The following is a 25444-nucleotide window of genomic DNA, read 5'->3' as shown; positions in this document are numbered from 1 at the left end:
GAAAAATGAATATCCTGCATTGTCTCAGCAAAAATCATTTCTCCTTGAAATAAAAAAATTCTGGTAAACTATGTTTTCTTAAAAAATGCCATACTCCAGGGAATAAGGCAAAATAACGATATTCAAAACAATAATTCTTGGGAAAAAAGTCTTTCTCCAAAGAAAACTTACAATTATTCAATGGCAGTTGATAGAATGAATATATTATACAGTTTGTAAGAAAAATTATAGAATAAAAGTTTACATATATGCTGAATTGGGCTCTCATGAAAGTCAGTAGATATAACAATTTATACTTAACCCTGACTCCTAGGACATGCATATTGTATTAGCTTAACATTATTCACTGAAGAGATCACTGTCATAAAGTTAACTCAAAGCTAAAGCACTTACTATTCAAGGTACGTGAGTGTATCATCTACTTAAGATAAAAGCACTTACAACTTCAATTTTCCAATTTTGAGTTCTACTTTTAAATTGCTTGATTTATCATTCAGAGTAATATCCAAAAGATAATTCAGAGTGTCAAAAAGAGGATAATAAATGGTAGCACTCATCCATATGTTATGCTTAGGTCTTATATCACACCAGTGATGTAAACTGTCTACTGGTTTCCTTAAGAAAGCAAGATAACTTATTTATGTGAAAACCATTCCTTTAGAAAACCTTTTAAAAACTCCTTCAGGTAAATTTTTGCAAAAGCACATTGCCCTTTATGGTGCCTGATCATTGCAGGACACACCAAAATAACTGGATATAATTTTTTTATTATTTCATGAAGTCAATGCATTATTCCATATATTCCATATATGTATTATCTGATTTTCACCAAAATAATATGCTGAAAAATTAACATAGAGCACAAAGATGCAAATATAATGGATGGCACTTTATCATGACTTCAATAGTCGAGTTAATGACTCATTCATATTATTTGCACTTACAATGAATCATTTAAATCAAAGCTATTTACAATTAAAATATTTGCAATTAGCCCAAATACAATTTAAGCTTATAATTCTAATGCAGAAAAAATTCCTTCGATGAGGAAAACATAATTGTTTTAAAATAATTGGTAGCTGCTGCATTTTTAAAAAAATTGTGTTTCTTAAGAGCAGTGTAGACTGACGGGGTTGCCTTTCATTAAGAAAAGACGAACACAAGCTGTGTCACTGGAATGAAGAGTTCTGCTGAATTAAGCCAGCAGGTCTAGAGCACACATTGTGTGCATACTGCACCTGCCTGTGTGTTCACCTTCCTCCTGGTCTGTCTCCATGCTGTGCTCTGATCTGTCTCATGATTATTCCAGAATGATATTTTTAAAATCTAAATCTGATCGTATCTTTCCCTTGCTTGAAATATTTTACATAGATTTCTAGACTCTTAACATGGCCTATACAGATCTGGGTGATCTGGTGTCATTTGCATCTCTGGTTCTGCTAACATCACTCTGCCTGCTTTATATAATATGTCTTCCCACCTGGATTTGAAGCCCCATAAGGCAGGAACTAGGTTCACATTGTTCACTATTCCCAGAATATAGGATATGATTCGACCCCTTGATAATCCTATTCTCTGATAAAAGAGTCAAAGAGATTCAGAAAGCAACGTCTTTTTCCATACTCAAAGTAATGCTTAGTATGGTGCATATCAGAAGGCCTTTTTTCCCTCTATGAAGTAAATAAGCACTACTGTCATATTGTTTAGCTTTGGGAACATCAAGGCAAGGTGATAAAAAGGTGTTGTCTTCATCCTTGAAATAGCCAGAAGTGGAAAGGGCACTGGATGAGGAGTCAGCTGGTGTGTTGAGTTCTGTTCTTGGCTTGGCTTATAATCCTGTTCTGTAACCTCAGGGAAGTCACTTGGCCTTTCTGAGCTTCAGTTTTCACCAATATTTGAAGTTAGGAGTAGGTTGGCCTGGATAATCACCAAGGACACACCTAGACATAACATTCCACGACTTGTGCTCACATCAGATCCAAGTAGTCCAGTCCTAGAGATGAGTACTCACAGTTTCAAATCAGAGGTTATTTCCTTAGTTGACAACATTGGAGGAATGACATGAAATGTAGCAAAGTCAGTCACTTTTAGCTTCTGTACTTACTGAAGTGCAGAAGAGCTGCAACGTGTTTTTAGTAAAGCTGGTTCTTAATTTTCTTTTTTTTAAGTCAAGGAAAGAAAAATGCTGGTTGAAGAGAAAATAGATTCATATAGCTAGAAGAACAGATTGCAAATGATAGAAATTTCTATAAAGCCCTTAGGAAAATAAGACACAAAGAAATATGTAAGTATGTAAGGAGGGAAATGAGCCAGTTTTTGGAGCAGAGGCTTTATTAAACTTTCTTTCTGGTACAAAATCTACTTGCTTAACTGAATCACATAGGCTACTTGGGCATTCATGGTCTAATTTTCCCATTTGCAAAATGGGCAAATAACTTTTTCTTGTGCCAATGCTGACTTGACATTACAGTGAAATGGACATTAGATGAAATGAGCTTGCAGAGAATTCTGGGATATCTGATGACTGAGAGGAACTAAAGTTCTCAGCAGGAGGATAGGTTCTGACTGCTGTCTAATATGGCTGTAGGTCATAATTCACATCAAAGAGTAAAGAAATTGTCATCAACTGGTTTCTCAAGATCTTTTAATTCATATTCAAACACAACTATTATAGGTTGAATTACCCCCTCCCCCGCCCAATTTATATGGTAAAGTCTTAACCTCCAATACTTTAGAATGTGACCTTATCTAGAGATAGTCTTTCTATAGGTCATCAACTTAAAATGAAGTCATTAGGGTGGGCCTTAATCCAAAATGACTGGTGTTTTATAAAGTAGGGAAATTTGGAGACAGATGCACACCATGTAAAGATAAAGCCAAAGATTGGGGTAATGCCAAACAATAAAGTTTGCCAGCAAACACCAGAAAGTAAGAGAGGCATGCAACAGATTATTCTTCACAGTCCTCAGAAACCTTGAGGACACTGATTTCGGACTTCTACTCTCTAGAATTGTGAAACAATACATTTCTGTTTAAGCCCTCAGTTTGTGGTATTTTGCCTTAGCAAATGAATATCACCACTAAGCTATAAAGTGAACGGAAGCGCAATTTGGTTGTAATTTTCTCCTCAAATATAACTCTAATCCTTTCAAAAATTCACTTTTCCTACTGAGGCTCCCTACTTTGTTGGCATACCCTGCACAGGCTTAGTGTATACCTTGGGAACCATAATCATCTCTTGCCAATCATGGCAGTGAGAAAACGTTGATCTCAAACATAAATGGTAGATGCTGGGCTTGAATTTAGGCCTGCCTATGAAATTTCATGTAGTTTGAGTAAAGGAGAGAGGATTAGGTACATTTATATGGCTTTGCCTGCACATGTTCCTGCATTAGGAATTGAGTGCATAAAGGATTTTTAAAAAATAAAGCTTTAGAAAATGTCTTTCAGGAGAAAGTAAGTTGAGGAAATAATGAAACCCTTGAGGAATAAATATAAGGTTTATACGACAGCAGTGGTAGTTACAGAATAAGAATGTGTTTTCAGTGATTAGCAGTTTAGTCCAAAATCCTCTCGGCAAAACAGACATTTCACCCCACCACAGTGGATTTTGATAACATTAGTTTCTTTGCTCTGTTCCAGTTTAATTTCCAGACCAAATGCTTTTAAATATTTATCATCCAAAATGGCTTGAATTTTAATTCCTATTAGAATTACAATTGTTTTCAAACAGGCTTGAAATTAATTTCCAAAATAAACTTACTTTCTGAAACGGAGTTGTTTCTACTGTTCATAATACAGCAATTTCGTTTAGCTTTTGGCTAGTATTCAGACAGGCCACTATATTTTTCCTTCTTCCTTTAGTAAATTTGGTATATTATTCAGTATTTTAGTCCTAGGACTATACCATGAAAATCTGAGGCACCTACCCCTGAGATTTTCAAAATATTAAAAAAAAAAAAAGCCAAATTGTATTACCAACACTTGAATGAAAATGCCCACAAGTGATAACACTTTCTATCATATTTAATATAGAGTTAACAAGCTATTATAAAACTTTGCTATCACTTTGTTCAGGAAACCATGTGCTATGGTTTGAATGTCTATGTCCCTATAAACTAATATGGTAAAATCGCAATTCCCAAGGTGATAGTATTAGAGGGTAGGGTTTTTGGGAAGTGCTTAGGTAACAAGAGTAGAGCCCTCATGAATAGAATTAGTGCCCTTACATACAGAGGCCTGAGAGAGCTTGTGTGCTCCTTCCACCACGTGAAGATACAGCTAGAGGTTCCATCACTAAACCAGAAAACTGCCTTGATTGGATACCAAATCTGTCAGTGCCTTCACCTCTTCTAGAACTGTTAGAAATAAATTTCTGTTGTTTATAAGTCACCTAATTTATGGTATTTTGTTATGACAGTCTGAGCAGACTAAGGTACCATATATCATGGTTTAAGAAATTTATTTTTTCAACATTTAATGGTATAATTTATTTGAAGGTCTGAATATGTATTATTATATAAAACTCTTATTTTGAGATAATTGTAGATTTACATGCATCAGTAAGAAGTAATACAGGAAGAATCTGTGTACTTTTTATCCAGTTTCCCTTGTTGGTAACATCTTGCAAAACTATAGAAGAATACCACAGCCAGAATATCAGCATTGATGCAGTCAAGATACAGGACAGTTCCATCACCACAAAGAGCTCTCATGTTGCCTTTTTACAGCCACCCATTTTCCTCCTGGTCCCCTTTCTCCTTGACGCTGACAACCACTAATTAGCTCTCCATTTATAGAGTTTTGTCATTTCAAGAAGGTTATCCAAATGAAATTATATGGAGGGTTATCAAAATGCAGTCTCCATACTTCTCTGGAGAATTTTCCTAGTTGTTGTACCAGCAGTTTGTTTCTTTTTACTGAATGGTATGAATGTACCACAGTTTGTTTAACCATTCAGTCTTTGAAGGATATCTAGGTTATTTCCAGTTATGAGCTGTGATGAAATAGCATAAACATTTGTGTACAGTTTTTCTGTGAACATAAGTTTTCACTTCTCTGGAATAAAAGCTCAGGATTCCAATTGTAGGTTATATAGTAGTTGCATATTTATTTATTTGTTTATTTTTAAAGAAACTGCTATCCTGTTTTTCACAGTGGCTATGCCATTTTACATTCTCATTAACAATGTGTGAGTGATCCAATTTCTCTCTCTCCTTAGCAGTATTTAGTGTTGCCAGTATATTTTATTTTAGCCATTTTGACAATTACATACTGACATCTCATTGGGGTTTTAATTTGCATTTTTCTGATGATGGTGATGTTGAATATCTTTTAACATGTTTACTTTTCATTCACTTTGATAAAATACCTATTCATAGATTTTGTCTATTTTCAAATTGGAATAACTTTTTTTTAATTGGTGGAATTTTACAAAATCTTTTGTAGGATGTGGATTTTGCAAATATTTTTTTCTCACTCTGAGCTTTTCTTTTTATTCCTTTTAACCATAGTCTTTCACAGATAAATATTTTAATTTTGATGAAGTCTAATTTATCAGTTAGACTTTTTGGGATTGTACTTTTGGTATGAAGTCTAAGAAGTCTGCATAGACCAAGAACCCAAAGATTTGCTCTTATTTTTTTCCTAAAAGTTTTATAATTTTACATTTTGCATTTAAGTCTGTGACTCATTTTGAGTTAATTTTTATATAAAGTGTGAGGTTTAGGTTAAGGCTTTTTTTTTGTAAGTCGATGAATGTCTAAATGTTCCAGCATAATTTGTTGAAAAGGCTATCTTTCCTCTACTTTACTTTTATACCTTTATTAAAAGCATTGATTGAGCATATTTGAGTAAGTTTATTCTTATTCTGTTTTATTATGTCTATTCTACCACCAATACCACAACATCTTGATGATTGTAGCTATGTAAAAAATTTTAAAATTGAGTAAACAAATTCCTTCCACTTAATTCTTTTTCTAAAGTGTTTTAACTAGTCTGTATCCTTTGCCTTTTCATATAAATTTTAGAATAATCTTGTCTGTACCTACGAAAAATTTTCCTGTGATTTTTAATAGGAATTATTTTAAACATATATAAAGTTAAACAATTTTTATTTTAAATTGGTAGGTACACATGAGGATTTGTTCACAAGTATATTGTGTGAAGATGAGAGGTGGGCTTCTGATGAGCCCTCCCCCACCCAGTGGTGAGGAGGGGACACAATGGGTGGTTTGGTGTCCCTTATGCCCTCTGCTTCCCTTCCTTAGCAGTGACCAGTGTCTGTTGTTTCAATTCTTGTGCCTGTGTACTCAATGTTTAGTGTACACTTATGAGTGAGAACATGTGGAATTCAGATTTTTGTTTCTGTAACAGTTCACTTGGAATCGTGGTCTCCAGCTGCATTCATGTTGCTGCAAAGGACATGATTCTGTTCTTCTTTATGGATGTATGTTTGTCATATGCATATGTGCCACGTTTTCTTTTTCCAGTACACTTCTGATAGGTTTCTGGGTTGGTTTCATGTTTTTGCTACTGTAGATAGTGTTGCAATAAACATACAAGTGCAGGTGTATTTTTTTTTTTGGTAGAGCAACTTATGCTCCTTTGGGTATATTACCACAGCGGGATTGCTGGGTCTAATGGTAATTCTATTTTCAGTTCTTTGAGATATATCCAAACTGCTTTCCACAAAGGTGGAGCTAGGCTACATTCTCACCAACAGTATAATAGTGTTTCCCCCTTTTCCTGCAGCCTTGTCAACACCTGTTGTTTTTTGACTTTTTAATGAGAATTATCTTGACTGATGTGAGGTGGCATCTTATTGTAGATTTGCATTTCTTTGATGATTTCTAAAGCTGAGCAAGTTTTCCTATGTTTGTTGACTGCTTGAATTTCTTCCTTTGAAAATTGTCTGTTTATGTCCTTTGTCCATTTTTTAAATGGGGCTGTTTGTTTTGTTTTTCCTGTCAATTCATTTGAGTTTCATATAGACCTGAACGTTAGGCCTTTGTCAGGTGCCTAGCTTATAGATATTTTCTCCCATTCTGTGTGAGTTGTCTCATTTCTCTTGATGGTTTCTTTTGCTGTGCAAAAACTTTTTAGCTTGATAAGTTTCCACCCGTCAATTTTAGTTTTTGCTACATTTGCTTTGGACTTGGCTATGAATTCATTACCTAGGCCTACATTCAGGAGGGTGTTCCCTAGGTTTTCTTCTAAGATTATTATAGTTTGAGGTTTCATATTTAAGTTCTTCATCCTTTTTGAGCTAATTTTAGTATATGGTTATAGGTAGGGATTTGGTTTCATTCTTCTGCATGTGGTTAGACAGTTTTTCTAGCACCAGTTGCTAAATAGGATTTCTTTACCCCGATGTTTGTTTCTGCTGGCTTTGTCAAAGATGAGTTGGTCTGTGGTTTTATTTCTGAGTTCTCTTCCTGTTTCATTGGTCTATGTGTCTATTTTTGTACCAGCACCATGCTGTTTTGGTGACTGTAGCCTTGAAATCTGGGAGTATAATGCCATAAGCTTTGTTCTTTCTGCTGAGGATTGTTTTAGCTATTTGGGTTGTTTTTTTGCTTCCACATGAATTTAAGTATTGTCTTTTCTAGGTCTGTGAAAAATGATGCTGGTAGTTTGTTAGGAATTGTGTTGAATTTGTAGATTGCTTTGGGTAGAGTGGACATTTTGACAATATTGATTCTTCTAATCCATGAGCATGGGATGTTCTTTCATTTGTTTGTGTCATCTTTGATTTCCCTGAACAGAGTTTTTGTAGTTTTCATTGTGAGGCTCATTCACCTCTTTGGTTAGATGAATACTGAGGTATGCTACTTTTTTGTGGCTGTTATGAATAGGATTGTGTTTTTTATTTGGTTCTCAGCCTGCTTGTTTTTGCTGTATAGGAATGCAACTAGTGTTTGAGCATTGATTTTGTATCCTAACACTTTACCAAGGTCGTTTATCAATGCAAGGAGGTTTTGGGCAGACTCTCTGAAGTTTTCTAGGTACAGAACAATGTTATCTACAAAGAGGGATAATTTAATTTACTCTTTTCCTTTTCCTTTTTGGGTACCTCTAATTTCTTTCTCCTACTTGATTGCTCTGGATTTGACTTCCAGTACCCTGTTAAATGGGAATGGTGAGAGTGGACATCTTTGTTTTACTCCAGTTCTTAGGGGAAATGCTTCCAGCTTCTACCCATTAAGTATGATGCTGGCTGCAGGTTTGTCATAGATGGCTCTTATTGTTTTTAAGGAATGTTCTTTTGATGCCTAGATGTTTGAGGGTTTTTATCAAGAAGCAATATTGGATTTTATCAATTGCTTTTTCTGTATCTATTGAGATAACATGTTTCTTGGTTTTATATCTGTTACATTTATTGATCTGCATATGTTGAACCAACCTTGCATCCCGGGGATGAAGCCCACCTGGTCATGACAAGTGATCTTTGTAAAGTGTTGTTGGATGGAATTTGCTAGTATCTTATAGAGAATTTTTGCATCTATGTTCATCAGGGAAATTGGACCGAGGTTTTCTTGTTGATTCTTTACTATTTTGAGGTATCAGAATGATATTGGCTTCATAGAAGAAACTAGGGAGAATTTCTTCCTTCTTGATTGCTAGGAAAACTTTCAATAGGATTGGTCAACTCTTCCTTGGATATCTGGTATAATTCAGTTAGAAAACATCTGGCCTGAAGCTTTTTCTGATGTGGAAGTTTCTTACTACTGAATCAATTTCTTTGATTGTTATTGGTCTGTTTGAGATTTTAATTTCTTCCTGTTTCAGTCTTGGGAGGTTGTATGTTGTCAGGAATTTCTCCATTTCCTCTAGGTTTTTTAGCTTACTTGCATATACATGCTCGTATTATAGTAATCTCTGATAATCTATTGTATTTCTTCAGGGTTGGTTGTAACATCGCCTTTTTTATTTCTGAATGTGTTCACTAAAAATATTCTCTCTCTCTCTCATTAATCTGGTCAGAGTTCTATCAATCTCATTTATCCATTCACAGAACCAGCTTTTTGACTTGTTGATTTTTGTATAATTTTTTTTGGTCTCTATTTCATTTTGTCCTGATTCTGTTTTGATAATTTCAATTCTTCTACTGGGTTTGGGGTTGGATTGTTCTTCTCTTTCCAGCTCCCTTAGGTATGACATTAGATCGTTTACATGAGATCTCTGTTTTCTTGATGTGTACATGCAATGTTATAAATTCTCCCTGCACTGATTTCATGGTATCCCATAGGTTTTGGTATGTTGTGTTTTTTCTTTTTGTTTGTTTCTAAAAATCTGTTTATTTCTGTCTTGATTTCTGTGTTAACTTCAAAGTCATTCAAAAGTATACTGTTTAATTTCCATGTATTTGTGTGTTTTGGGGGATTCCTCTTGGTGATGATATCTATTTTTATTATGCTATTGTTTAAGAAAATGCTTGGTATGATTTTAGACTTTTGAAATTTGTTCACGCTTGATTTATGTTTAAGGAAGTGGTTGGTCTTAGAGTATGTTCCCTGTGCCAATGAGAAGAATGTATTATTTTGGGTTGTTGGGTGGAGTGCTCTGTAGAATCTTATTAGATGTACTTGGTCCAGTATTGAATTAAGGTTCCAAATTTCTTGGTTAGTTTTCTGCCTTAATGATCTGTCTAAATATGTTAGCAAGGTATTGAAGTCTCTGACAATTATTATATGGCTGCTATGTCCTCTCTTAGACTAATTAGCAATTGCTTCATAAATCTGAGTGCTCATATGCTGTGTATAAATTCAAGTTAGATCATTCTTGCTGGAAAATTTAGTTCTTTATCATTATGTTCTTCACTATCCTTTTTTAACTTTTATTGGTTTAAAGGCCATTTTATCTAATATAAGAAAAGCTACTCCTGCTGGTTTTTTGTTTTCCTTTTTTCTAGAAGATCTTTATTTAGACCTTTACCTTGAGCCTGTGGGTATCATTTACAGTGAGATGGGTTTATTGAAGGCAGCAGAAGGATGGATTATGTTTCTTTATCTAATTTGCCACTCTGGGCCTTTGAGCGACACATTCAATCCATTCGCATTTAAGTTAATTATTGAGATCTGGGGCTTTGTTCCTGTCATATTGTTTTTAAGAAGCTGTTTTATGTTTTAGTTTTGGGTTGTTTTGTATGGTCTGTAAACTTTGGTTACTTATGCTTTTGCAGTGTGTGGAACTATTCTCTCATTTCTGAGCTTAGAACTTTTTAAAAGCATCTCCTGAAGTGTTGGTCTGGAGGTGGCATATTCTCTTAGGGATTGCATGTCTGGGGAGGATTTTAATTCTTCTTCATTAATAAAGTATAGCTTGGCAGGATAGTAAATTCTTGGCTGAAATAGCTTCTCTTTAAGAATGTTTGGTCCCCATTCCCTTCTGGCTTGTAAGATTTCTGCTGAGAGGTCTGCTGCAATTCTGATGGGTCTCTCTTGGTTGGTGGTCTGACTCTTCTCTCTAGCTGCCTTTGGGTTTTTTTTCTTTCATGCTTACCTTGGCAAATCTAATTATTATGTGACTTGGAGAGAATCTTGTGTAATAACTTGCTGGAGTTCCCCAAATTTCTTATGTCTGTACCGCTGCCTCTCAAGCATGACAGGGGAAGTTTTCTTGGAAGACATCATCTTGGAGAGCTTGTTCCAGGGTGTTTTCAGTTTCCCCTTCTCTCTCATGGATAGATTTGGTCTCTACACAATCCCAGGCCTCTCATAGGCTTTGTTCATTTTTCCTAAATCTTTTCTCCTTAGTTTTGTCAGACTAGGTTAATTCAGTAATTCAGTCTTCAGGTTCTGAGATTCTTTCCTCTACCTGGTAGATTCTGCTGTTAAGGCTTGCTATTTTGTTTTGGAATTCCAGGAGAGAATTCTTTAATTCTAGAAATTCAGTTTTGTTCTTTCTTAAAATAACCAGGTCGGCTTTCACTTCCTGTACTGTTTTTGTGACCTGGTTAATTTGGGTGTCCACTTTTTCCTGGATCTTGTTAAGTCTCTTTGTCATCCATGGTCTGAATTGTATGTCATCAGAAACAGGTCATTGTTAATAGGCTCCATTGCTTCGGAATGTATATAAATTTTGAGAAATTGATGTCTATATTATGTTGAGTCTTCCAATCTATGAACACAATATATATCTTCATTTATTTAGATCTTTGGTTCCTTTCATCACTGTTTGTAGTTTTCAACATACAAGTCTTGTATATGTTTTGCTAGATTCACACCAAAGTATTTCGTTTTTTTGAACAATTGTAAATGGTACTGTGTCTTAAATTTCAGTGTTCTTGATCACTGCCAATATATAAAAACACAACTGAGTTTTGTACATTTAGCTTGTATCTTGCAACCTTGCTGAACTCATTCTTTTGAGGAATTTTTGTATATTTGTTGGGAATTTTATGTAGACAATTATGTCATCTGTAAATAGGAGCAGTTTTGTTTGTTTATTTCTGTTCTACATGTCTTTTATTTCCTTTTTTTGCCTTATTGGAGTGGTTAGAATTTTCAGCACTGTGCTGAATAAGAGTGCTGAGAGCTGATATTCTCACTTTGTTCCTAATCTTAGAGGGAGAGAATGCATGCTTTCATTATTAAGTGTAATGTTAACCTTATACTTTTTATAGATGTTCTTTAGCAATTTGAGGAAGTTCTCCTGTATTCCTTTTTTTCTGAGCAATTTTAATCATAAATAAGTGTTCAATTTTGTCAAATCCTTTTTTTTTTGCAACAATTAATGTGATCATGAAATTTTTCTTCTGTAATCTGTTAATATGGTAGGTTACATTGTATTTGACATATTCAAACACACATCTATGGAATTAACTTTACTTAGTTATGGGGTTTTTTTTTAAACACTGCTGAATTCTACTTACTAATAATTTAAGGATTTTTGTTTCTATATTTATTAGACATACTGGCTTATAGTTTTTTGGTTTTGTCTGATTTGGTATTAGGATAATACTAGCTTCTAACATGAATTGGGAAGTGTTTTCTATTTTTGTATTCTCTGAAAAAACTTGTGTATAATTGGTATTAATTATTCTTTAAGGGGTAGTACAATTATCCAGTGAAACCAGCTAGGATTGGAGGTTTCTATTTTGGAAGGTTATAACTATGAACAGTTATAGGGCTACTGAAATTATTTTATATTGGGTGAGTTACATTAGTTTGTGTTTTTTTAGGGATTGGTACAGCTAACCTAAGTTGTCAAATTTATATATGCAGAATTGTTCAAAGTATTCCCTTATTATTATTCTAATGTCTGCAGCACCTGTAGTAATAGTTTGTTTTATTCCATGTTGGTTTGTGTCCTCTCCCATTTTTCCTGCATTAGTTTTGCTAAATGTTTTTAAATTTTATTCATCTGTTCAAAGAGCCAGCTCTTTGTTGCATTGATTTTCTCTATTTTTATTTGTACTGATTTCTAGTTTCATCTTTATTATTTTTTTCTTTTTGCTTTCTTTGAGTTTATTTTCCCTTCTTTTTACAGTTTTTTGAAGTGAGACTTTAATTATTGATTTGAGATTTTTTCTCTTTTATAATGTGTATATTAGGTGTTGTAAATTTCTCTCAGTGCCATCTTAGCTATGTCCTACACATTTTGATATGCTATATTTTCATTTTCATTCAGTTTACTATATCCTTTCATTTACTTCCCATCCATGAACTATCCAAGTATCTAGATATTTTCATGTTATCTTTTTGGTATTGGCTTCTAGTTTGATACCATTGCAGTTGTAGAACACATTCTTTATTATTTCAGTTTTTAGAAATCTGTTCACATTTGTTTATGATCCAGAATATGGTCCATTTTGGTACATGTTCCAAGGGCACTTAAAAAGAATGAGTATTCTGCTGTTGATGAGTGGATTGGTCTATAAATTTTGGTTAGATCCTGTTGGTTGAGGATGTTGTTGAGCTTTATATCCTTGCTGATGTTCTGTTTAGTTATTCTATCAATTATTGAGAGAGGGGAGTTGAAATATTCACCTATATATGTGGACATGTCTGTTTTTCCTTTTAGTCCAATCAGCTTTTGCTTCATATATTTTGCAGACCACATTGTCTGTCCATGCACATTTAGGGTTGCTATGTCTTTTTGGTGAATTGACTTTTAGAATATCTTTAGAATTGCTTTAGAATATCTCTCTGTCTCTGGTAATTTTCTTTTTCTGAAGTCTACTTTGTCTGACATTAATATAGCTACTATAGCTTTCTTTCTATTAATGCTTGCATGATATGTCTTTTTTCATCCTTTGGCTTTTAACCTGACTATGTCATCATATTTGAAGTGAGTTTGTAGATAGCAAGCATATAATTGGGACATATTTTTAAATCCATTTTGTAGTCTGTTTTTTTGTTGGTGTACTTTTGCCATTTAAATTTAGAATAATTATTGCTATGTTAGAGCTTAGTCTGCCAATTTATTTATTTATTTATTTGGCTTTTTTTTCTTTTTCTTCCCCCGTGTTCCTGAGGGTACCTAACCTTTTTTTAGAATTCCACTTTTATTCACCTAGAGTATTTTTTGGTGTATCTTTTTGTATAGCTTTTTTAGAAGTTGCTCTAGATATTACATTATATTTATATACAGATATATATCTTCATTTGACTTGATTGAAGTGTAGAATCATCATTACTTTCTTAATGTCTCTTAATTCTTTTCCACTTATAATTATTTTAAATAGTTTCTTTAGGTATATTTAGAACTGTATTATACAATGTTATTATTTTTGCTTCCTCCAACAGACATAATTAAGAGAAGAAAAGTCACTGTTTTTACTCATATTTTTGCTTATTGTGTTCTTTCAACCTTCTTGATATTTTTAAATGTTTCTTGTATTGATCCCCTTTTATTTAAAGACATTTCTTTAGTCATTCTTTTAGGTGATACAGTCTCTTGGTTTTCCTTCATCTGAGAATATCTTGATTTCCTCCTCATTTCTGAAGAAGATTTTCATTGGGTATAGTGTTCTGGGTCGATTATTATTTTCTTTTAGTAATTGAAAATACCGTGTCAATTACGTTTAGCCTCTGTGTTTTCTTATGAGAAAGCCACTGTCATTTGAACTGTTTTTTCTCATATAGGTTATATATCATTTTTCTCTTACTACTTTAAAGATGTTTTTGCCTTTATTTTTCAGGAGTTTGACTCTGGTGTATCCTGGGGTGAATTTCTTTGGGTTTATTCTGTTTGATATTTACTCAGCTTCTTGAATTTATAGTGTTATGTCTTTTGTCATTGGGAAGTTTTCAGTCATTGCGTGTTTGAGAACTTTTTTAGTCCTGCCCACTTTTACTCTCTTTCTGAAGCTCTGATGTCACAAACATGAGATCTGTTGCAAAAGTCTCACAGATCCCAGAGGCTCTCTTCATTCCTGCCCCTTAGTTTATTTTCTCTTTGTTTTTAAGATGGGTACTTTTTTATTGTCTATTTCTTTCACTGATTCTTTCTTCTCTCCCTCCATTCTGCTGTTGAGCCTATCTAATGAGTTTGTTTTTGTTTTACTTATTTTTAGTTCTAAAATTTCTAGTTAGTTTTTCTTTGTACCTTCTATTTCTTTGCTGAGACTTCCCATATTTTTGCTGAGGCTATTTTGTTTCATCTTAACTGTGTTTGCAATTGCTCATAAAGCATTTTTATAATGGTTGCTTTAGAAAATGTCTGTCAGATAATTCTACTATATCTGACATCTCTGTAATGGCATCTGCTCATTGTCTTTCTTCATTCAGTTTGAGGTCTTCCTAATTCTTGGTTCTTTATAGATCTTCCTAGAACTAGATTGTCTTGTTCTTCCTAGTTCTTTGAAATCTAGATCTTTTGAATATTTTGTTATGTGACTCTAGATCTTATTTAAACCTCTTGGTTTAGGTGGATTTTTTTTTTTTTTTACACTGATACCGCAGGGGCTTGTGGGGCACTGCCTTGCTACTTCCAGGTGGAAATAGAAGTTCAGGTTCCCAACTCAACCTCCAATGACACCTGAGGGAGGGATGCTCCCTTACTTCTTGGCAGGGGTTGCATATTTCCACTGAGGTATCAGTGGAACTGGCTTGAAGGGAGGAGCACCTCACTACTGCCCCCTATGTGGTCTTCACTGTCATCATGTTGTGAGAGAAGATTTGTTACCAGCTGGGTGCTGAAAATCCTGACTCTCTTCTAGGTCTTCTCTGACACTACACCAGTAAGAGTAGGGGATGAAAAGGGAGACTTACCTCCCTCCTGCTGTAGATAAAATCTAGTCGACCTATCTTGCCTTTTCTGACACTACCCTGTCAGGGTGGGAAGATTGGGACACTTTGTTACAGCCTGAGAAGTGTAGAAGTCTAATCCTGCACTTGACCTTTACTGACATGGGTGAGGGTGGGATCACCATTTTTTTCATAGTGTTTGGCTGGAGTAAAGAACTTATTATCTAAGAGTTTTCTGTTTTGATAGGTGGCCCTTTCTCTTGTCCTTTGGCTAATGATAAAAGGTTTTGGTTGAAACTTTTTTTGATCAGCACTTGTTGGTGTTTCTTGATTATCAGCTTATTCATCTCCAAGTGTGGGATGTAGGAGGAAAAAAAAAAATTCCAGTGAACTAATTTCCATATCATTTATTGGGTCTCCGTGTTCCTGGCTGGTCTGCCTTCTTCATTCCACCTTTTAGATTCCTATGCTTGTTTTGCACATAATATTCAAGATTTTTAGTTGTATGTAATGGGCTGAATAGGGAAAAGCACATCTACTCCATATTCTCAGTAGAACTATTCTGTCATGGGTTTTTAAAAAACTATTTTGATAACTGTACCTCAAGAAGACACACTTTCGTTTCTTGAGTCACTTTGCCCAGTTGCTTCTAAATATCTTTGTCAATGTGATAAAGTGAATCACCCACTGTAAAGCCGAAGAGGCCTTCATTCCATAAGAGGTCTTAGGAAGCTAAAAGCCTCTTGAATCCTTTTAATGAAAGGTAAGTTTAACTTTATCCTATCTCTGTAGGTTAGGGTCTCTCCAGCATATTTTCACAGTCCTCTTTTCACCAGCCATCTCATGTTCCTCTCTAGAATCTTTTCTCTGACAGAAAGTCATTTTAGTCAAGTGCACATTAGTTTTATACAGTTTTGATGCTGCTAAGAGATACAGGTATTTTTTGCCCATGGAATTCGTGTGTATGCATTTTTAGATTTCAGTCTTGTTCCCTCTCTATAGCTACCATTTTATGAGAGCCATAATCAGAAGGATAAATGGCCCATACCTGCCTTTAGAGTTGCATGTAAAGGCATTCTCATTTTTGCCTTTCTCCAAAAGACAAAAGGTGTAATGAGTACACTACAAATGACTGAATGAGCTACAAGGCAATTGCTCTGAACTCCGTATTAATCCCACTTTTAATACAGAATGGAAGATGTCCTATGGCTCATTTAGCTCCCAAGTGGTATAAGCTGTTATTCTGTTATTCTCCAGAATTATAAAGGATTGCAAAACTTAACGTGATAAAAGACATGTGTAAAATGCAGTGCTGCCAAGCAAAAAAGACACTTTCAGTAATTTGAAGGAAGCAACTCATAGAATGAACTGCAAACTTGCTCTTTAGTTCAAAATACAATTGAGACATATGCGCCTCTCCCCTACCCCAGAATATTACATTAAACTTTTAAAAGATGCACTCTGAGAAGCTTTTGCAAAGATGAAAACACGAGCAAGTTTGGAGTAATATGAGCATTTCCAATTTCTGTCATAGTCACTTCTCTGTATTAGCTCATAAGTGGGTGAGGCAGGGAGAAAGCCCAGGCAGTGGAAGAGGTGAACCGTGTGCTGGTCCAGTTCCAGCTTCAGGATCCTCTGGATTGTGATGGTAGCACTTGGAGGGGTAATGGCAATATGGGTTTATAAAATTGTGTTTCCACTGAAAGCTTGGTGCATTTCAGGATGGAAATTCAGATAATTCACCAGAGAGTGACCCTCAGAGCAACAGCAAGTATTCTACAGAAGTGACTAGACATCTATGTTGTTTCCTTCAATTTCTGGAGCTGCAGAATGAGGGAAAACGGTGAACTTCACAGCAAGCCTGGACATGATATGCCCACTAGGGGAGGGAGATTGAGGGAGGACAGTAAGTGCAGCATGATTCAGGGAAGAGAAGTGGGTGCCAGGGCTTAGATCTGGTCTGACAGCCACCACGGAGCAGTGTGGGCAAGTTTCCAGATGGGCAGCAGACTGGGACCTAGAGACGGACGAAGGATGCCTACGCTCTGCCAAAAAGCAGATTTGAAGGTTATCTCATTGGCTGCTTTACAGAATCTGAGCTTAGGTCAGGCAATGTTTTTTGTGCCATTAACTTCTGGCAGCTTTGTTTGGTTTAATATAAGTGTTCTAGCTAGCAATTGAGAACAGAGCCTGTGACCCAAACAGATCCGATTCAAAACCAAATCCTGTCACTGCAGACTTGGGCTTGTTTTCTTGTTAATTTCACACAGCTCTTTTTCCTTAACTTTCAAAGAAGAGATAACGATATCTCTCATAGGGTTGTTGCGATCATTAAATGTGATGATGTGCTGAAGTACTTGGCACATACTAAGAGGTCAGTAAAATCACTGATAATATTTGTCATCACCAGTTATTTACCTGAAATAAATTTTTTTTGCAACTTGTTCCAATTGTGATAGTTATTCAAAAGCAAGCTTCAGGCAGACTAATCTAGTTTGATAATTTGTTAGGTAACATAATATTTTATCAGATACTGGTGAATGATGGCAGACTAGCTTTGTCTGCCCTTGAGAAACTCTTGCTTAAAAATGGTAGAGCTCCTGGATCCATGCTACCTAGAAGAGGGCCATGTGGGGATCTGACTTCTGCATGGAAATGCTTCTGCTGCAGAGATTTCCTGACAGATCATCAAAATTATAGGAAGACAGTATTTTCAGCCAACAAAGTATATAAAAGAGAGGTTTCCAGTTTTGGAGGCAAGGCAAAGCACAGGTGAGAAGCAGGTGATTAGCAAATGCAGCTGCTGAAAATGTTTAACAAATGAATGCCATCCTTTTTCCCTCAAGTCAGAAGAGGAAGATGTTGGCTTCAGTGACCATTGAAACCTGCCATCTAGATTTGGAGTGTTGCATCATGGTGGGGAAGATGACCGGACCAAGGTTTTTGGCTTTCTCTACTCCCTGGGCTAGACTTGGGCTTTGCTGTGGTTACCACATGAGGTAGAGGGCCTCCCTTCCGAGGTCTGACTGTCCAGGGTTTGAGCCTCTGACCACAGTCATGAACTTCTGCCGGGACTTCGGTTGAGACTACTCCACTCTAGCTGCTGGCCCGGACACCGTGACCACAGATCCATTCATTGGGGAACCACAACAATTCATTCACCAAACTGGCCTCATTCCACCTGTTGGGCCTTGCCTCCCTCCCCGCTTGTCCTCAGAACCTTCCCTCCCCTTCCCAGCACGGTCAGCAACGAGAGCACTGATGCTTCCCGGCGTGAGTGGGAAAGAACGCTTGAACAGAACTGCTTAGTGGTGCTTTGGAGCACACGCTGTAAAGGAACCTTGGGCTATGCTAATGAGGAGGCCCATAACCAAAGCTAGAAGGTTCACCATCAAAGTGCAGTAAATCTGTGGAGACTCCCTAGAGCACAAGACACAGGAAAACCCGACTGCTGGAAAAACTGTTTTGCAAATGATGGCACGACTGCTGAGGCTTTGAAAAGACAGGGGTACTCTCAGAAGTACTAACCTCGTCACACATTAACCCAAAAGGATAGTGCTGTGTGTGCACTCTCTCAGAAGAGTTTCTGGAAGGATTCGGGTTTAAATGCAGGTGTGGAAAAGAAACAAAATGATCTAGCTTGTTCTCCCCTCTCCAGCCTTGACCAACTGCCCTTGCCTTAGCACCCAAATTTGCATTCTTCCTGTTTGCTTTGCATCAACAGTTTTGAGCAGAACAAAGTTGCTAAGTAACAGACAATTCTATCACAGTTTCATCTTAAAAGACCAAGTTAGTATATCACTGAACATCGTTTCTGTATGATGACAATGAGTATGATTTATAAGATGAGATTTTGAGGCAAAAAGGAAGATAAAAAGCTAAATGATTTTGAATAAATTCATAGGGGTGGTTTAAAATATCTACCTACACTCCATTAATTGGATTCATTGAAGCTTATGATGTACTATGTTATAATATCAGACAAAATTTTGCAGTAGCATTTCTTCTCATGGAAACCCACAGGTCCATAATGATATGCTAGAGTGTTTTTCTCATTACTTGTAAAATAACCAAGTTTTATTTTCCTAATTTAGTTTCAAGTCAGTGGTCCAGAGGCAAATCAAAATAAGACAATATGTTATACCAGAATTTATATTATAAATTCTGATCTTCCCAGTGCCAGATTTAGACTTTGTACATAAAGAGCAAATAACTTTTTTCTTCTTAGTTGCAGACAGAATGTTGCTTAACTGTTTAATTCTATGATGTGAAGCAATAGGAGTGTTCCAACTTAACAGTTGGTACATTTTTTAAGACTTCTTTTTCTATTTATTTTAAGCCTAGTTCATAAAGTTTCAGTGGACCTTCGGATTCAATGGTAACAGAAAAATCATAGAATCTGAAAGTGGTATGGGTCTCAGAAGACTGTGACTTGACCGAGTTCCATGAGTTGAAGCTGAATTAATGGTCAAAGATTTGCACATTCAGCTCTGCATTCTTTCTGGCTGTAGATGGAATACTAAGGAACAGAGAAGGAGCACCCTATACAAGTGGGCTACAGAGGGCTACTAAACCAAGAGTTCTTTAGTGGCTTCTTTGGCTCAGACGGGAAAAACTTTATTTTGGGAATTGAAGGCCCAGACCGAGCTAGTTTATGACCAACATCTATTTTGTTGGAAGTCACCTGAATTCCCCACTTGGCCTCACACCTGAATTCTCAGCAATACATACAACAATGCTGGTCACTCTGGCATTTTCAGGCAGCACAAGTCTTGGGTGTCTGTGGAGAAGGACTGTAGGCCTCAGGGTCAGACCAGGCTCTACCATTTACTGACTGTATGACTTCAGACAAACTGCTAAACTTCTCTAACAAGTTACACTTTTTACCTCATGTAAGAACAAGTGAGTCGGTATGTAAGGTAAATAGGACAGTGTTGGCATATATTAAGAGCATAGTACATATGAACTGTTATCCTTTTATTTCGATGGTCTGGCTTCCAAAAACCTGTTCATTCAGAGCTGGGAGGGAACTTAAAATCCTCTAGTCCAATATCCTTCTTTTACAAAGAAAACTGAGGACCAGAGAAAGGAAGTGGCTTCTGATATAATTTGTGACAGACCCAGGTCTCCAAACGGCTGGATCAAGGTGTTCTCCCCCACGCTAGCCATCCTCGAATAAGTCCTTGCCCTTCTGAATAGAAAGTGGCATCTGCCCATGATTCGTTCCCTCATCTGACTCTTTCCATTTTGTTATTGTGCTTTCTCCCCACATGGCATTTATTCCTTTATATTAGATTCCATATGTCTTTAGGTAGTGTGTTGCCTATTGTAGTAGAATGCAAATGTCAAGAGGGCACTGCTTTCCGTGGCTGCATCTCCCGTGTCTAGAGCGGTGTCTGAACGAAGAGGTGCCCAATCAATATTTCACAAGGGCATGAATGACAGGGTGTCAACAGGAACTGTGGGACACTGGACAGAGCATGTTTTCGCAGGCGTTTTTATCATAGAATAAATCTAAGCAAAGTGTGATATTCTCAATTATTAATATGTTGTAGCATGGGACTTCTACCACAAGAAAATTTACCTTTTTTTCTTTGACATAATCTGCTTATTTTTGTATTTGCATCGCTAAGCCAACAGACATATACCTTTCTTGAGTTAATTGCTAGAACAGAAATACTCTGCAAAGTCAAAGCAAAACAATAGCCACCACTACTCTTATAAAACTCTATAAAGAATGTGCTTTAGTGTTGGCGAATCTGGAAAAAAAACACATTTGTTTCATTTTCTTTCTGAGTTCTTAGAGAAACTTCAAAGAAAACACAATGTAGACAGGAGGTCAGCTCTCATGAATCAGATTTCATCTTGATAGGCTTTTTATAGACCTATAACAAAGTAGAGCCCTGAAAATTGTGTTAGGTAATAGGGATTCTGACAGACCCTTTAACTATGTGGAACTAGGAGGTTCTGCTATCATTCTGCTGCTTCAGATGAAAATTTCAAGTGTTTTCATTAGGTACGACAGCTGTTTCTATTACAGATAACAGATCTCAGAGGTGGTGATGCTGATATCAACTTCTAGTGGGCTCAGAACACAGTGTAGCTTGTACAATTAGGTTTTTTTAATTATTTTTTTTCTGCATACGCAAATTAACTCTGTAGCAGTAAAAGGAAATTACTTACTTGCTACTGGAATTGTCTGAAAGTGATACGATCATCTTTTGTGGAGTCACATTAACCAAATTAAAAGCCCTTGGGAGAAATTTGGCACCCTGTTCCTTCCCATTCACATCTTCCTAAAGACCTCTCAGGAGCTTCCATTTAGAAAGCTATGATCATTATCAGGGCTTTTAATTTGGAAAGATTGGCTGCTCACCAGTGAGCCTTTCTAGACACCTGGTGGTAAGATGGAGTGGCTCTTCCATGTTACAATCTTGAAGGCCTTGACTTTACTATCCTCTTGCTAGCTTGAAGGTATGTATGCTAGCCTGGGGCACAGAGCCACAGTCCAGCTACTGTGCCTTGTTTCCAAGATGGGCACCATTCTTTTATTCTCTCATTGAATATATATGTCACTCCTTCATTGAGAGGAGATAGAACCTGTTCCTCCAACTCTTTGAACCTAGGCTGGCCTGTGGTTGCTTTGATTGATGAACTATAAAAGTTGTTGTGCCAGTTTTAGGCCTAGCCTTTAAGAAGATTGTTGGCTTCTACTTTCTGTCTCTTAAAATACTTCCTTTTGGAAACCAGTTGCCTGTTTGAAGCCTAACTCACATGGAGAGGCCACATTTAGGTACTCTAGCCAACTGCCTCAGATGACTAGTGTCAACTGTAAGCCACATGAGTGAGCCATCTTGGAGTCCAGTCCATTTTAGCCTTCAGATAACTCCAGCCCCAGGCACAAAAGCCATTTGATTGAACTGCTTGAGAGGCATTGAGTATGATCCACCTAGTGGAGTCTGGTCAACTCACAGAACTGTGGGATAATATTGTTGTTTTAAACCGATGCATTTTGGGTGGTTTCTAACACAACAATAGATAACTGCAATAGAGGCAAAGTGAGACGCCAGAGAATACGTGCTCCTATGAACATAGATATCAAAACCACTAGTGTAGTGTGAGGTGAAATTAATCGTTGCCTGTAAGAGGTAGACAGATGTCATGTCGATCTCTTTTTCACCTTTTTATCTGGTCCCTCGCATTTAATAATTGGACTATTATCCCATTAGCACTTATATTCATAAATATTAATATTTTTTGTACAAATGCACTTTTTTGAGGAGCAATGTTCTAAACCAGAGAACAGCAAATTTTTTCTGTAAAGGGCCAGATAATAAATATTTTAGGTTTTGTGAGCTATTTATAGTCTTTGTAGCAACTACTCAACTCGGTCAACTTGACTTGGGCAACGTGTGAATGAGTGGCATGGCTGTGTGAAATAAATTTTCTTGACAAATATAAGTGGAGTACAGGATTTGACCTGCAGATTTTAGTTAGCTGACCCCTGTTCTAAACAATTATTCCTATGGCCAACAGAGACATTTGACTATATTGCTTGCATCTCATCAGCATTAGGTTTGGCTGACTACCAGCTCCAATCCCTCTTGCCAGTCCTTCTTAGTCTTTGCTGTAGTCTTCTCCTCCTAAGTTTAAGATGTGTTTCTCAAGGCTCTCTTCTCTTCTTATTCTATACACTGTTTCTCAGCCATGTCACCCACTCAGATGATTTCGGCTGATACCAATTTGCCAATGAGTAAGAAATATATATTTTCATTCTGTCTTTTATCCAGAACTCCAGGCTTCTCTATTTCCCCTTGGATGTCTTGCCAGCACCCAGTGTTCCATGCACTTTTGGGCCGGTTGTTAGCCTGCAGTCTCTCAACTCCAAACCCTCCCTTCTGTAGTCAGCTCTGTGATGCTGTGGTTAGGACTCTGCAAACCCCATTTGTGTTTTGCCAACATGTAATTCTGTCAGTAGGAGACACTAGTGGAGAAAGAAGGGACTTACTCCTCCTTCTCTGCTTCCTGTTTACCTCTGTCTGCTTTGGGGTTTGTGGAGCTTCTCTTGAGCAAAACTTCATTCCAAAAACTTACATTCTTTCTGTTAGTAGCAGCCAAATCTAGTTCATCTCCATTGCTGTACTCTCCCCATCACTCTCCACAGCACCGGTGGGTAGCGCTACCACTAGTCCAGTCCTTCAGGACTTATCCAAGCACAGAGACATTAGTACCAGCTGAGCAGTACCTTCAGGCGGGGGATCTGAGTTATGGCTTAGTAGAATTTCGGAGTTTGGAGGGGACACAGCACCAATTAGGGTATCAAACCCAGCAAAGTGGGAACCAAAGGGAGGCCTAAACTTTACCTGTATGGTGGCCACTTGTTTACCTTATCCTGAATTGTACCTCATATCTTTAAAATAATAAAAAAAAGAATTCCTGCTCCAAGTTTCCAAGTTTTAGCCATTCCAACTTCTCTTTGGCCCTCCAGCCCTAAGAAGTGGCAGTCGCTTTCTTTAGCGCTCCCTCCACGGTAAAGTGTTGTTCTCCTTTGCTTTTTCAGTTACTTAGCTAACAACTTCATATGATTGGTTAGCCACTCAAACATCAAATACCTGGCATGGTTTCTGTCTCCCAGCTGAACTTGAAAGGAGTTTATGTTATCAGCCAAAAGCTCCTCCTGTGACAGTGTCTCTTCCTTAGTCAATGGCACCAGCAACCCAATTGCTCAAGCAAATATCTGGGCATCATTCTGAACTTTTCCTGTTCTTTCAGTTCCCATCTGCCATCAGTGAGCAAGGTCTAGAGATAGGGCTTCCTGGGTATTTCTTCTGTCTGTCTGCTTCTCTTCTCCTCTCTGCTCACCACCCCAGTCCAAGCCTCACCATGTCTCCTTGCATGACTGTCCCCAATTTATCCCTGACTTCCTCACCTTTCTGCAGCCCCTAATCTGCTCTCCCCACCACAGACAATAAATGATGTCTCAAAGACACTTTCCAGTTAACTACACTCTGACATATCCCAGCTTTATGTCTGAGCCCTTCTGTGATTTCTCCTGCCTCTGCACTTTACTTTGAAATACTTTTCTACACTTTTTACATTTTTGGTGCAGACGGCTCCTTCTGTTTAGAAGAAATATTGCCTTTCACCTGGAAAGCTACTACACATTCTTTAAATGTTGTGTAAATATCACTTTCTCAGAGACAGCCTTCCTTACCTTCCAGCTCGGGCTACTCTGTTACTTGTTTCCATAGATACCTGAACAACCCTTTTTCTGTAATATCCAGTCAGCTTATAAGCAGCTGTCTAGATCCTAAGAACCACATAGGCAGGGCCCATGTACGTCTTGCTCAGGACAATGTACTCAACACCTCACTTTCTTTCCAGCATAGTAGATATGTATCCAATGAATGTTTGCCAAGGTCAGCTGCCTTCCGTGTTACACATATACAGTTGACCCACGAGCAACAGTGTTTTGAACTACGCAGGTCCACTTACAGGCATGTTTTTTCTGCCTCTGCTACCTGAGACTGCAAAACCAACCTGTTCTCTCTACTCCTCCTCAGACTACTCAATGTGAAAACAGTGAGGATAAAGACCTTTATGATGATCCACTTTCATTTAATAAATAGTAAGTATATTTTCTCTTCGTTATGTTTTTCTTAATAGCATTTTCTTTTTTCTAGCTTACTTTATTGTGAGAATACAGTATATAGTACATAAAACATACAAAATGTATGCTAATAGACTGTTTATGTTATCTGTAAGACTTTCAACAGTAGGCTATTTACAGACAAGATTTTAGGGAGTCAAAAGCTAAATGCAGATTTTCAGCTGTGCCCCTAACCTTCATGTAGTTCCAGGGTCAACTGTGTATCATAAGGTCTCTGAGTTGATTACAGAAAACATACGTTTCTTCAGATGTTGCAGAATCTCACAGTGCTGGCCATTGTCTTTTAAACTGAAGGCTTTGGTTTGCTTTTCTGACATCTGTTGACACTAGTCTCCTGACACCAGTATGCTTCTACTGTGATTGGAGGAGGCTGAATGGGGAGTAAACTGATCAGAATTTACTACCCTGAGCTGGACTGGAGACCCAACATTACTGCCTCTTACATTTTCAGAGAGTCCTACCATGTCACACAAGTCTCCTGGGTACTTGGATCCAGATGCATCTTGGTGTTTGCTGCATTTAAACTCCAGTAGCTAAAATAGGGATATTCTTCTGTTTCTAACAACCAGTATGCTAGTTA

The 25444-nt window shown here is 37.0% G+C and overlaps 1 protein-coding gene across 1 annotated transcript in view; it reads right to left on the bottom strand.

Moving 5' to 3' along the window:
* Positions 1-25444, bottom strand: part of SPATA16 (spermatogenesis associated 16) — a 250920-nt gene that overhangs the window by 764 nt on the left and 224712 nt on the right. The window lies entirely within an intron of this gene.

This window comes from Carlito syrichta, unplaced genomic scaffold (assembly GCF_000164805.1).
Source record: "Carlito syrichta isolate Samal-C Ts95f unplaced genomic scaffold, Tarsius_syrichta-2.0.1 Scaffold316037, whole genome shotgun sequence".
Lineage (NCBI taxonomy): Eukaryota > Metazoa > Chordata > Mammalia > Primates > Tarsiidae > Carlito > Carlito syrichta.
Note: the sequence above shows the minus strand (reverse complement) of the source record. Positions and strands in the feature narration are given on the sequence as shown.